Source organism: Oratosquilla oratoria, chromosome 6, assembly GCF_046742065.1.
Source record: "Oratosquilla oratoria isolate Oo_2021 chromosome 6, ASM4674206v1, whole genome shotgun sequence".
NCBI classification, from domain to species: Eukaryota; Metazoa; Arthropoda; class Malacostraca; order Stomatopoda; family Squillidae; genus Oratosquilla; species Oratosquilla oratoria.
This window is the reverse complement of record NC_134782.1, coordinates 12,907,746-12,922,578: the sequence shown is the minus strand read 5'-3', so window position 1 is coordinate 12,922,578 and position 14,833 is coordinate 12,907,746.

The following is a 14,833-nucleotide window of genomic DNA, read 5'->3' as shown; positions in this document are numbered from 1 at the left end:
TCTCCCCTAGTCTCCTTTGTTTCTGGTGACACAGTCACTGTATGTAAAAAGGAATAAGCCTATTTAAGCATGTTTATTGTAGGTTGTAAGAAACATCTTACATTTTATATTTATACACTGATATATGTTAGTTGCACTGTAATGGGTTAGTAATATTATTTGTGGATGTGGCTAGACTTAGTGTATGCATTGGAGTTACAATAATGTAGTTTGGTAGGTATAAGGAAAGGTTAATGAACTTTCTGGTGATATTAGGTCAGTTTGTTGGACAATAGCGTAATGTAGCATTGTTATGTGTTACGTTATCCTAGTCAGATGGAAATGTGCAGGTCATCAAGATTGGAGGTATTGCTAAAGGCTAGTGTCTTCTTGCATGCTTTTGGATTACGTGTCTGGTGACATATCGCAATGGTTAGTAATGGTAGGATACACAAAAATAGTATCTAGATCTTTTTGCAATATTCTACCATCCTCATTTTTCACTCTTCTCATGATTTTTGCATCATCTGCAAACATGTTGGCATAGCTTGTTGTTCCTTCCATCATGTCATTAACATAGACAAGAAACATTATTGGTGCAAGCACTGAACCTTGTGGTACTCTGCTCATTACTGCTCTCCAGCTTGACATCTTGTCCTTTACTACTGTCCTCATGTATCTTTCCTTCAAAAAGTCTTTAATCCATTCTATCAGTTTGCCTATTAGTCCTCCAACATACTCCAATTTCCACATAAGTTGACTGTCAGATACTTTATCAAATGCCTTCTCTAAGTTCAGGTACAGGTGCATGTATGGGCGCATGTGTAGTTATCTACGTAGTTGTATTTTACGGGAAGGGGAGCTATGCTCATGGTGTCCTGTCTTCATATCTCGTTTTATCTAGACTGTTTTTAAATTCGTGTATCGTTTTTGCACACACCACAATTTCATCTAACTTGTTCCAAATGTCTATTACCCTGTTGGGAAAGCTGTTCTTTTTCTGATCTCTTCTATAATTGTCCTTCTTGATATTCTTTCCGTGTCCTTTTGTATCTCTATCCCATTTTATTAGATCCTATCAATAATTTCTATGCCTTTCATGATTCTAAAGTTATCAAGTTTCCTCTCTCTCTTCTTTACTCTAATGTCTGTAGCTCAAGTTTTTATAGTCTTTCCTCATATAATAGTTCTGAGAGTGTTGGTGTCAATTTCGTGATTGCTCTTTGTATTCTTTCAAGTTTTGTTATACATTTTTTTTTGTACTTGGTGACTACATCATTGCTGCATACTCCAATCTAGGTCTTATCAACGTGATATAACTTAAAAAATAAGGTCAGAAATCGGAAAAGAGTATAAACATTTTTGTGACATCCCACTACCAGGGAACGCTGAGCTTACCTTGGGATGTAGGATGCTGCGCTCGCCAAATGTGCCAAAGTGTTGAGTCAGAAAAAGCACATGTATTGATGTGATTTTTCAATGGTGAGGTCCTATTTCTCACTTGTCTGGTAAGTGACTGTCCTATACTTGTCCTAGTGATGTGGTGTGAGTGAAGCTCCCCCCACCCCAATATCCACTGGTTTAAGGCCACATCACACTTCGTGTCTTTCGAATCAGGGTGGCTTGGTGCAGAAATGAAAAGTGTGCTCTTTTTACTAGTCCTGTGTTCAAATGATGACTTATTGTTGTGGGTGAATGACACACGCTATTCAATTCATCCCTGTCATTTCTGTCTTTGTACAGGTGATGTTTCACTTGTCACTGGCACTCATTACTGTTATACAGTTCTATCAGTTGAATAACATCCTCAAGACGCCAGTAGAGCTGCGACTTCCATGATATCATGAGTAAGGTGTTTTGGTAGGTCTTCTGTTGCACCTCACCAATCCACCAGTGCTGCAAGCACAGTGGCTTAAGTCTAATGTAGCATGCCTCGATTTGAATGTTTCGGAGACTGCTGGGGTCAGTTCCCTACAATTTGACACCTAGTGTGCTGGGGCCTTAAATGAAGGTGCTCATATTTTACAAATCTAAAAATTGAAAGAAATATTACTTAAACAGCTCCTCATAAGTAATTATTGTTAGTAGGAGAGATGGTGAGTGATATACTGTCAACCTCAGTCATTTCCTCACTCTCATCACAACCCTGGGGGACCACTTGGAAGTCCCATTTTGAAATCTTGCCTCCCTCTCTTCAGGTAGGAGATAGGAGAGGGTTGTAAAACCTCAAAACAGGATTTATAGCAGGGAAGAAAATCCTAACCCCTGACAATATACTGAAGTGGTAAAATAATAGAGGTAAAGGATTCAGGATGGGCAGCAGAAAGGACTGAAGAAGCTAAACAGATATGAACATCCTTCTTTGAATGGGGATTAGTATCATCTATATATTAATGGCTTCTTCCCCCTTATGAGAGAGGCATCCCATTCCAATTTGTCTTCCTTTCACCTTATCTCCTTGTGGGTGAAGTGTCCCTGTCTCCTGTCCACTGCCCAGGTCATAAGCAATACACAGCACATCCATTGCAGGGCCAGCCACCACATCAACATGTCAACCATCTTCCCCCCCTTGTCCTCCCATGTGAAGGTCCTTTAATATCCATTTATAACAAACATAAAAAGATGCCCCAATACCCTGTCTGGTGTATTGGCTGCATGTTATTGAGGCAAAGTAGCATGCAGTTGATACTTTAGGGTCTATATGGGGTGCCCTTACGGACCAGAGCCACACATCATTTTGTCTGTGATAGAGGAAGACACTGTTCATAGAGAAATGACACTTTTATTATGCTGCGACCGTCCCTCCGTTACGCTGTCCCCCAACCCTTTGTTGCTGTCCTGTACCATTTCTCTGAATATTTGCCTACCCTGTGTTGGGGGAAAGGAATGCTGCCACCAAGTATTCCTACTTGGATTGTAAGAGGCAAGAAAAATGGGATGGGGATTGGGACCAGGGATCCTTCTCCCTGTAGCCCCACAGGGGACATTCCTAAAAAAAGTAAAGGGTCTAGGAGTTTTCCAACCAGTACACTAAGGTTTGAGTCTTTTAATGTGCATGGATGTAGTACAGATGGGAGTGTGGTGAACAGGTTCCCCCACATGTGCTTCTATGCAATATTTCAGCTGATACTCGTAGTATCGCCGCTGCAGAAGTGGGAGAGACAAGGTGGGATATGTGGGGTACAAACAGCTGGCCTTTGGCCTTATAGTACTGTACGTGTGTTTAGGTTAAGTCAATATTACACCTGTACTACATGCATTTGTATCCGCATGAAACCTCAATTCCTGGCTACGCCCAGCAACCCTGTCCCAGCCACAGGGACGCTACTTTTCGGTATTCACCAAAGGTACTTAAAGGCATGTGAGGTCAGGTCACGGTCAGTATCCTTTCAGACTAGGGCCGGCCAACATGCGTGTGTATGCCAGACTCCTCCAAATAAAGAGGCGAAACCCAAACCAACTGTCAATCTCTCCCTGTGTCACTAGCCCAGTAACAGCTCACTAGTTACAGGAGCAAAAGGGAAGAGATATGCAGTATGTTTGTGAGAAGATGGATGAGTTGGCATTGAGTGAAACGAAGTTGAAAGGTAGGGGCAAGTGTGAGTTACAAAGGATTACAAAGGCGGAGCATGCCGACAGGAGACCTTTTGGTCCATATCTAGGTCAGATGCAAAAAAAAATCATATTATTAAATTACTAAATAAAAACTATATAATGTAAATAACAAATAAAAACATAAATAAATGCATAGGTATAGTTAAATAATAAATATACAGGTAAATAGTAAATAAAGATAAATTGACATATAAGTAATAATAAATGAAAATCAAACACACAAATGATTACAAAAGAAAAACAATATAAAATAAATTATAATCATTACAGCATCTTGCTTAGGTGTTTATCTAAATGATTCTTAAAGCTTCGAACTGAACTACATTGCACTACCTGTGCAGGAAGTTTATTCCATTCATTAACTACATGGTTGGCAAAGTTGTTTCTACCTACTTCCAAATTGAATCTATTTCCAGACAGTTTGAGACCATTGTTTCTTGTCTGATTCTCATTCAATGTGAAAATTTTGTCACTTTTGATGTTGTCAATTCCCTTTAGAATTTTAAAGACCTGTATCAAGTCACCTCTGAGTCTACGCTTTTTTAGGGAAAACAGATTCATATGTTTTAGTCGATTTTCGTATGACTTATTTTTTATATTTGGAATCAGTTTTGTGGCTCGCCATTGTACTTTTTCCAGTCTGTCAATGTAGTTGAGAGGTTCTCAAGAGTGAAGAGAGGACAAGGGAGAGAAGGGGTGGCTATACTAGTAAGTGAAGAGATAGATAAGCATGTAGTGGAGTGGAAGGAGGCTTCTTCAAGGTCAATGTGGATGAAGGTGAAGGTGCGAAGGGAGATGTGGGTTTTTGTGTATGGGCCTGGTAGTGAGAAGAGTGTAGAGGAAAGGGATGGATTTAAATGAATGCATAGAAGGATTAGGGAGAAATGTCAAAGAAGTGGTATTGGGAGACCTTAATGCCAGGGTAGGAAAGGAACCAATAGATGGATTATTGGGAAGTATGGAGTTCCAGGAAAATATCATAGTGAAGAGTTGATGGTGATGTGTCTTGAGAGAGAGTTGATGATAGCAAATATAGTGTTTAGGAAGTCAAGCATAAGTACACATGGAAAAGGGTGGTAGATAGAGCACTAATGGACTATATAGTGGTAACCAGGATTATAGTAGGAAGAGTTAAGGATGTACATGTTCTATGGGGAGAGTGGGGGAATATAAAATAATTTTTTGGTGGAAGGTAAGTTGAGAGTGGAGAATAGGTGGAGAGAGAGGAAAAGGGCAGAAGGTAGGGAGGTACTTAGAGCAAACTACTTAAATGAGAAAGAAAAGGAGTATAAGAAGAAGCCGAGAGAGGAGTGGGAGGGAATGAAGGATAGAGTAGAACTAGGAGTGGAGGAGGAATGGGGATGGTTCAAGGAGGGAGTCATAAAGTGTGCAAAGATGGTGTATGGAACAAGGAGGATGGAGATGGTTAAAGAAAATGGAGAAAAGTGGGAGATAAGCCAGTTGTTGTTTGCTGACAACACTGCACTTGTAGCAGGATCAGAGGATGGATTGAGGAAGTTAGTGACAGAGTTTGGGAAGGTGTGCAAAAGAGGGAAGTTGAAGATAAATGTGGGTAAAAGTAAGGTGTTGAGATGTACAAGGGGAGAGAGTGGCAGCAGGCTGGAAGTGAGTATTAAGGAAGAGAGACTGGAGGAAGTGGATAGTTTTAAATACTTGGGTGCGAATGTGGCAGGAAAGGGAGGAGTGGGGGTGGAGGTAGAATGTAGATTGAGTAAAGCGAGTAAATGCCTTGAGGCATTAAAAAGTGTAGTGAGAAATAGACATTTGGGTGATTGTATAGTGATTGTGCCAATAACACTGTAGAGGGCAGAAACATGAAACATAACAGAGGAAGAGAAAAGGAGTTTGAATGTGTTTGAGATGAAATGCCTGAGAAGTATGATAGGGATTACTAAGCTAGATAGGTGAGAAATAAGGAGGTAAGGAGGAGAACAGGGGTGGAAAGGGAGTTGGGAGATAGAGTTCATGAAAGAGTATTAGGATGGTTTGGACACATGGAGAGAATAAATGAAGAAAGATTCGTAAGAGGTGTGGAAGGCAGAGGTGGAAGGAGTGAATGTGAGGGGGCGACCTAGGATGAGGTAAAAGGGGCATTGGGAAAGAGGGGAATGTCTGTTAAGGAAGGATGGGAGAGGACAGAAGATAGGGGTGAATGGAGAATGGTTGTGTATGGATGATGTGATGCATGAGGGGGAGTGGGTAGGGGACGGGGGGTGAGGGAGTATGTATGAGAAATAAATTGACACAGCCCGAAGGGATTTCTCCCCATCTTCTCCTTTTCTGCATGAGGAGACGGAGAGGGGAGTCGCCGAATTAATGAAGTGGCCTTGCTGTGGATGTGCTGTGTCTTGCAACACTGCTTCTGACCCAGAGCAGTGGACAAGATGTAGGGATGACCCATTATCCAGGAGGTGCCAAGATAAGAGGGAGGGATGAGGGTAGTGGAGTATGTAGGGGATGGAATGGGTGGGAGTGGTTTCTATGCCTGTCTTTTGGCTACTTCTAGTGTAAGGGGGAAAAGAGCCTTTGGTATATGTATAAAAAGATGCACAAATCTATCATGTAGAGATGTCACTAAAGCCCTAAAAATACTTACTGCACAAAAGCTATGCAGAGCAGATGATACAGGGCACCTCCAGATGGAGGTTTGGGGACTGATGGGTTTTAGAAATGAGCAACAGGGAGATGATTCCCTGCCCTCCATCTTACATTTATCCCAAAGGCCAAAGTATTAAAAAAACAAACTTCAAATTTGTCGACTTTATCATGTGTACGAGTTTTTTTCTTACAACTTGTACCACTAACTTGTGTACAATCCATTAGATGAAAGTGTCCTTATGTATAATAAACTTTTATTTACATTACCTAATGGTGAAGTCTGTCTCCTTGTATTGCTGCCAATATTACATTTCCTTGTTTAAACATATTCAAAGGGAAAAGGTGCAAAAAAAGGCCCACAAAATAATATATATGCAATAATAATAACACTTATGAGCAATAGACCTGTATCCACTTTCAGGGTAAATATATTTCCTATTTGCAGAAACCCATCCTTGGATCCTAGTTCACAATATTTTACCTATATGCATTTCCTTTATTGTCAAACCATCTTAATGACATCAAGACACTTTGCATGCAACACAGAGAAGAAAGGGACTAATATTTGATAAATTTCACCTGACAATATTAAATGATACAGGGCCCTGTCTCCTGTTATGCTTAAATAGGACAAGTGTCTGGTGTTTATAATGTTGTAGTCATTGACTGGGATGTCCAATCTGACTTAATAGAGATTATTTATTCATATAATGTCAGGGACCAAGCATGTGATGGTCCTACAAGATGGACAGCAGAGATGTCCACTTTCAAAACCTGTCAACCTCACAAGACCCAAGGTCTCCTGTTATCAATCTTAACTGCACTTCTTATATCTTTTCAAACATTGGAGAGTTGACAACTGGCAACTGCTTTCCTCCCACTACTTTCAGCCAGTGACATAGTCCCACACCAATACAACACACACAACAGTCCAAAGTTTCCTCCTAGAGGGATCTATGGGAGGATTCAAGGACTGTTGTCAACTGCTGTTGGTTTTCCCTCAGTGAAACTCATGGCAATAGTTAATATTTACACTATGTAATGTCTTTTTCTCTGTTTGGCCTCATTATGGACTAAAAGGTCTCCTGTCAACAAGTTTAGTCAGTGTAATCCATTGTACAGAGAACACAAACAAAAAGGAATACAAGGTTGAATGCCTCGAGACAAACCCAAATCTCATGAAAAGCCCATTTTGCTTCCAAATGAGCCTTCATAGGAACAATGCTTACACATACTATACCAAAAGATCCTTTCCCCCTTATAAGGAGGAACAGATTAGTGTGCTGAGCAATATACTAAAAAAATTATAATAAATAAAAGAGTAACCCACTATACCATGACTCAAGAAATACAGGTAACAAGTAGGTAATGTTGTAATATGGATTCTGTTAAGAATGATGTTTCCAACCAATCACAACCAATCTAAATACAAAGGTGTTTTACTTCTTTTTTTTACCTTTCCCAATGAACAATTTATCAAGGGCTTAAAGTATTCATTATCAACCATTTCAATACTATTTATGTCATACATTTGTTCTGGCTACTGACAAAGGATTTTATTTAACTCGGGGGTTCTCCCTATGCAGCAAGTGTTGACTATTTCAATTATCCCTTTTATAACTACTCTCAACTTCTACATTTGTTCCAACTGTTGTCACATATGACACCCTGTCCAGTGAAAGGGTGAATGAATTTTCCATATCATTGAATTATACACAATAAAAATAATAATAATAATAATACCTTAAGTCTAGGGCATCCACCTTTCTGAACTTTACAATGCATCTATCAAATGTACAAGATGTGGTGAACCAACTCACAAGGTTCTTCCTATGCCATAAGACCAACATTTACTGAACCAGGAACTTATGCAGACTCCTCAGAGCCAGTTTCTATATGCTATGCCCACACCATACATCCTGATAACATCTTTTGACCCTACTTGTCAATTTCAAAACTGCTTTTCAAAGGAGGGAGGGATTGAAATAAAGTTCAAACTGTCATTATAACATCTAGTGAGACCAAAAGGGAGAAAAGTATGCAAAGCACATTTAACAATACCCAGTGCCTTTGATCATACTTATTTTCAGGTACTTATACATGACATTGGAGTGAAAACATTACCTTGTGCTTCTTAATTTGAATGTGGGTGCTTGGAAACTTTTTGCTTATCGATGACATGTAAACACTGGGGCATAATATTACAATAATATAACTCTTCCATATTGTCTAAGACTACATACAAGGCATGAACGAAGTCATTCATAAGGCCAGCATAAAAATTGTAATTAATGCTGACCAATGTATCACATTTGATGAAGGAAATCTAGTACATCAAGAACAAATAGCTTTGTGGTGAACTATTTCCAGGTTATGAAAATATAATCAATATTATGATAAGTCATTGCACAATTTAAATTTTTGTTTAGCACATCTTTATGATTCCAATATGTATTTTTCTGCTGCAATATTCAAATCAAGCATGGGACAACACCAAACAAGTGGATTAACCATGCATACCAGAACAATATTTCTTGAAATCAGAAAATTCATAATTCCTTGAATACAGTTTCTGAAGTATACATAAATATCTTGGGTAAAATTACACTCTCCAAATTACACTGAAATTTGAGATATGTATGAAGATTTCAAATGATTAAGACTTACTCTACTTATCAAAACCAAAATTAACCTATTCTCTGCTAGTATTACTCAAGAATATACATGAAGGAAATTTTCATGTGTTTTTGCATATCAAAGATAATGTTGAATTTCACTGCAAAGAAAACCATAAGAAAAGAACACACACTTTCCATTAACAAAGATTCGCCACAAAATTCACAATTCCATCTATCTTCATGACGCATTCTCTTAATTTTTGGAGAAGAATGAACTCAACCAGTCTTCATTGTTTTTGAATTAACTAAAGCCAACACTTACAAAATATATTTGTTGAACTAATTCAAGATTTTTACCACGCACATGTGATCAATTCATACTAAAAATATTAACCTTAAAAGGATAAAGCCAATTTTGTAGAAATGCACTAATACCTACTACCTTTGAGGTCTAAGGTATCATTACAGAAATGCAGCCTAAAACATGCTGCAAACCAATGATGAAAATACTGTACTGATTTCTAGTGATTATCAATGCATATCAAATAAGGACTGTAGCTTCCAAAACTTATGTGAACCAATGTTTACAACTGAATACATTTTACCAACCAAAAAAATAACTGGTTTCCTTATCAAGACAAATATCAACTTTCAAATGCAATAACTACACACACGAGGATAGAGTGCGACTGGAGGAGTGCCTGTATAGTTTCACTGTACAAAGGAAAAGGGGACAAGTGCGAGTGCAATAGTTTCAGAGGTATCAGTTTGAGTGTAGTTGGGGAGGCATATGGGAGGGTTTTGATTGAGAGGATTAAGAGAAGAATAGAGGGAGTAATTGGTGAGGAATAGTTTGGGTTTAGGAAAGATAAGGGGTGCATAAATCAGATTTTTGTGGTAAGACAAATGTGTGAGAAAGATGTACGAAAAGATAAGGATGTTTTTAGGGCCTTTATGGATTTGAAAAAGGCTTATGACAGGGTAAATAGGGAGGCACTGTGGGAGGTATTGCAGATATATGGGATAGGAGGAAAGCTGTTAAGAGTAGTAGAGCCTGTGGTAGAATTAGAAATGGAGAGTTGAGGTAAAGGTTGGGGTAAAGGTGGGACTTCGCCAGAGATGTGTCATGTTGCCTTGGCTGTTCAATTTATACATGGATGGGTGGTGCAAGACATAAATGCAAGGGTAATGTGCCAGGGATTGGAGATGGTTAAAGAAAATGGCAAAAAATGGAAGATAAGACAGCTGTTGTTTGCCGACAACACTGCATTTATAGCAGGATCAGAGGAGGGGTTAAAGCTTGGTAACGGAGTTTGGTGAGGTGTGCAAAAGAAGGAAGTTAAGATAAATGTGGGGAAAATCAAGGTAATGAGATGTACAAGGGGAGAGGATGGCAGCAAATTGGAAGTGAGTATTAAGGGGGAGACTGGAGAAAGTGGATAGCTTTAGATACTTGGGGGCAAATGTGGTGGGAAAGGAAGGGGTGGAGATTGTAGATTAAGAGAAGCAAGTAAATGCCTTGGTGGATTAAAAAGTGTATTGAGAAACAGACATTTGGGAATGGATGCTAAGAGGATATTGTATGGAGGGGTGATTGTGTTGACAGCACTGTATGGGGCAGAAACATGGAACATAAGAGGAAGAGTTTAAATGTGTTTGAGATGAAATACCAGAGAAGTATGGTAGGGGTTACTAGGCTTGACAGAGTGAGAAACGAGGAAGTGAGGAGAAGAGCGGAGATGAAAAGGGAGTTGGGAGATAAGAGTTGATGAAAGAGTATTGGGATGGTTTGGATACATGGAAAGAATGATTAGTAAAAGATGTGCAGAAGGCAAACGTGGGGGAAGTAAACAGAAGTGGCAACCAAGGATGAGATGGATGGATGGGCTAAAAGGAGCATTGGAAAAGAGTGGAATGTGTTGAGGAAGTAAGGGAGAAGATGGAAGATATGGACGAGTGGAGAATGGTTGGGTATGAATGATGCTGTGGTGCTTGGGAGTGGGTGGGGATGGGAGAGTATGTATGAATGATATTTTGATGCAGCCTGAAGTGCTTTCTCCAAGTCTTCTCTTTTTCTTCTTGAGGGGACAGAGAGGGGGAGGGGTCACCAATTAAATGAAGTGGCTTTGCTGTGGATGTGCTGTGTCTTGCTGCTCTGCTTCTGACCCTGGGCAGTGGGCAAGATGCAGAGATGACCCATCATCCAGGAGGAGCCGAGAAAAGAGGGAGGGAGGTGTGGTGAATAGGAGTAGAGTATGTGGGGATGAAATAGGTGGGAGTAGATTTATGCCTTTGACTTTGGCTACCTCTCTTGTAAAGGGGGGAAAAACCCTTGATATATGTATGTATGAATGGAAGGGTGGTGAGCTAAACACAGAGAACAGAGTTTTATTCACTGAAATTTCATCCTTATCAGGACATTCTCAAAGTACGTACGATTTCAGAAAATGTATAGCTACTTCATACTTGTCATGCCCTTCTCCCTCCATCTGCCTCCATACCCTCATCCATTCTCTATACTTCTCAAGTGACTATAACCATTCCTCATCTCTCCTCTGTTCTCATTCATCCTATCTATCTCCTTGATGACCAAGGTGCTTGATGCTCCTGCTTATTTTATGAACCTTCATCATCAAGGAGGTAAAGAGGTCGAATGAGAACAGAGGGGGGATGTGGCACAGTCATGGCTCCAAAGAAAGCAAAAAGTGATACTGGTCAAGGAAAAAGAAAAGTTGTGAGAAAAACAATCGAAGCGAAGAAAGAAATTATCGCAAAACACGAAAATGGCGTTCATGTATCTGATCTTGCTGTGGAGTACAGTATGGCAAAGTCTACAATTTGCACTATTCTCACAAATAAAGAAGTGATAAAGTCGGCTGATGTTGCAAAAGGAGTGACCATCATTAGTAAACAAAGACCGTAAATATTTGAGGAAGTGGAAAAGTTGTTGCTTGTTTATATGAGAAACAGCAGGTGATAGGATCTCTGAAGCATTTATGTGAGAAAGAGTTAGCAATTCATGATGATCTAGTAAAGAAAAGCCCTGGTACAAGTGCTGATGATTTTGTATATAAAGCAAGTTGAGGATGGTTTGAAAAATTTAAGAACGGAAGTGAAATTCACAGTGTAGTTAGGCATGGTGAGGTGGCGAGTTCAAACAAGGTAATAGCGGAAAAATTTGTGGTTGAGTTTGGTGACTTTATATAGAAGGTTTTCTCCCTAACAGGTATTTAATGCTGATGAGCTGGATTATGCTGGAAAAAATTACCAAAAAGAACCTATATCTCTATGGAGGAAAAATCGCTGCCTGGACACGAGCCAATGGAAGATCACTCTTCTGCTGTGCGGTAACAAAAGTGTATCATTCTGATAATCCAAGATTTTTCAAAAGAAATAATATTTATGAAAAGTAAATTGCCTGTAATGTGGCAAGATAATACAAAGGCTTGGGTGAAAAGACAATTTTTTTACCAAATGGATTCCTGAGGCTTTTGCCCCAAGTGTTAGGAAATATTTGCAAGAACAAAAATTATCACTAAAATGCCTTTTTGTGTTGGATTATGCTCCTGCTCACATTCCAGGTTTGGAGGATGACTTAGTTGGTGAGTCTGATTTTATTAAGGTCAAATTCCTGCCACCTAACACAACACCTCTAATCCAACATATGGATCAACAGGTCATAGCTAACTTTAAGAAACATTATGCTAAAACAGTTTTTCGTGTTTCCAAGTAACTAATGACACTCAGTTAACTTTGAGAGAATTTTGGAAAGACCATTTCAATATACTGAGTTGTGTTAATCTTATTGATAATGCAAGGAACCAAGTAAGTACTAGAACCACGAATTTAGCATGGCGGAACCTTTGGCCAGGCTGTGTACCAGAGAGAGACTTTGAGGGGTTTGAAACTGCTGGATCTGCTGCTGCTGTCGAGGACAATGCTGTCGTTGAAGAGATTGTTTCTATGGGAAAAAGCATTGGCTTGGAGGTTGACAGTGAAGATATTGAAGAGCTGGAAGACCACAATACTAAGCTTACCATTGAAGAGCTTGTACACCTCAAAATGAACAGCAAAAGAAATTGACTGAGGAACAGTCTTCTAAGGAGGAGGAAAGAATTGAAGATGTGCCAAGTTCTTTAATCTAAGAAATTTGTGCTAAATGGGGTGATGTTCAAAATTTTGTAGAAAAATACCACCCAGACACCATGGTAGCCCAGAGAGCAGTAAATCTTTTAAATAACAATGTCATGTCACATTTCAGAAAATTTTTACAGCGAAGGCTAAAACAACAAACATTGGAAAGGTTTTTAGTGACAGAAAAAAGGAAAGAAGCCCAAGAGAAAGATTTACCTGAGCCAAAGAGAACAAGAAACACCTGAACAAGAATCACCAGAAGTTTTTTTGGAAGGGGATTCCCCCTTCAAGCAATAACTTGCCCCTTTCCCTCCCTCATCTCCATTCACCTATGCCATCACATTACATAATAACTGTACACTGTTTTTGTCATTAAATTTACTTCCGTTATGTTTTTCGTTTAATTTACACTTTAATGTTTTATTTATCATATGATATATAAAGTGTAATTAGGTAAATAAGCATTCATCTGGTGCTTGGGAACAAATTAATCTCTTTTACATTATTTGTAATGGGAAAATAGGATTTGGCTTTTGAACAATTCAGTTGTAGAACAGATCTTTGGAACGAATTATGTTTGAAAACAGAGGTTTGACTGTATATATAAATACATATATATATATATATATATATACATATATATATATATACACATATATATATATATATGCACATATATATATATATATGCACATATATATATATATACATATATATACATATATATACACACATATATATATATATATACACATATATATATATATACACATATATATACATATATCTATACATATACATATATATATACATATATACATATATATATATACACATATATGTATATATACATATACATATATATATATGAATATAAATATATACACATATACTTATATATATATCATATATATACACACATATATATACATATATACATATATATATATACATATATATATACATATATATATATATACACATATATACATATATATATACATATATATATATATACATATATATATATATACATATATATATATACATATATATATATATATATATAGACATATATATATATACATACTGTATATATATATATACATATATATATATATATATATATACATATATATATATATATATATATACATATATATATATATACATATATATATAAATATATACTACATATAAATATATACTACATATAAATATATACTACATATAAATATATACTATATAAATATATACTACATATATATAAATATATATTACATATATATAAATATATATTACATATATATATATATATACACATATATATATATATATACATATATATAGATATATATATATATATACATATATATACATATATATATATATATATACATATATATATATCTATATATATATATATATATATATATATATATATACAGATACAGGTTGTTCAGGATAAGTGAAGGATTTAACAGCAGTAAAGTGCAATGGATAGCTGATTCTGTTTACTATTGGTGGGTGTGAGAACTAGAGAGCATGGATGACTAGAAAGCACTGAAATATTGGAAGAGAGTGACCTGCATCATGATGATTCATGCTGATTCCAAAATTCGGAAAACTTAGCTGCAGCTCAGTGCTCCTTGAATATTGTGAAGGCCATGAGATGTGAGCTGGAGAATTGCAACAGAGATGTGGAAGCAGTGACCAGCAGGAATGATCATAGCAGGCATTCTGACTCTGTCTGCACAATGAAATTTGTTGAGAAGCTGAAAAAGTGTGGCAAGATCCAGGCAAGGCAATGCGACCTTGGGAGTGGAAACTATGAAGAAAGCACTGAACAAGGATCTTCGCTACTCCTC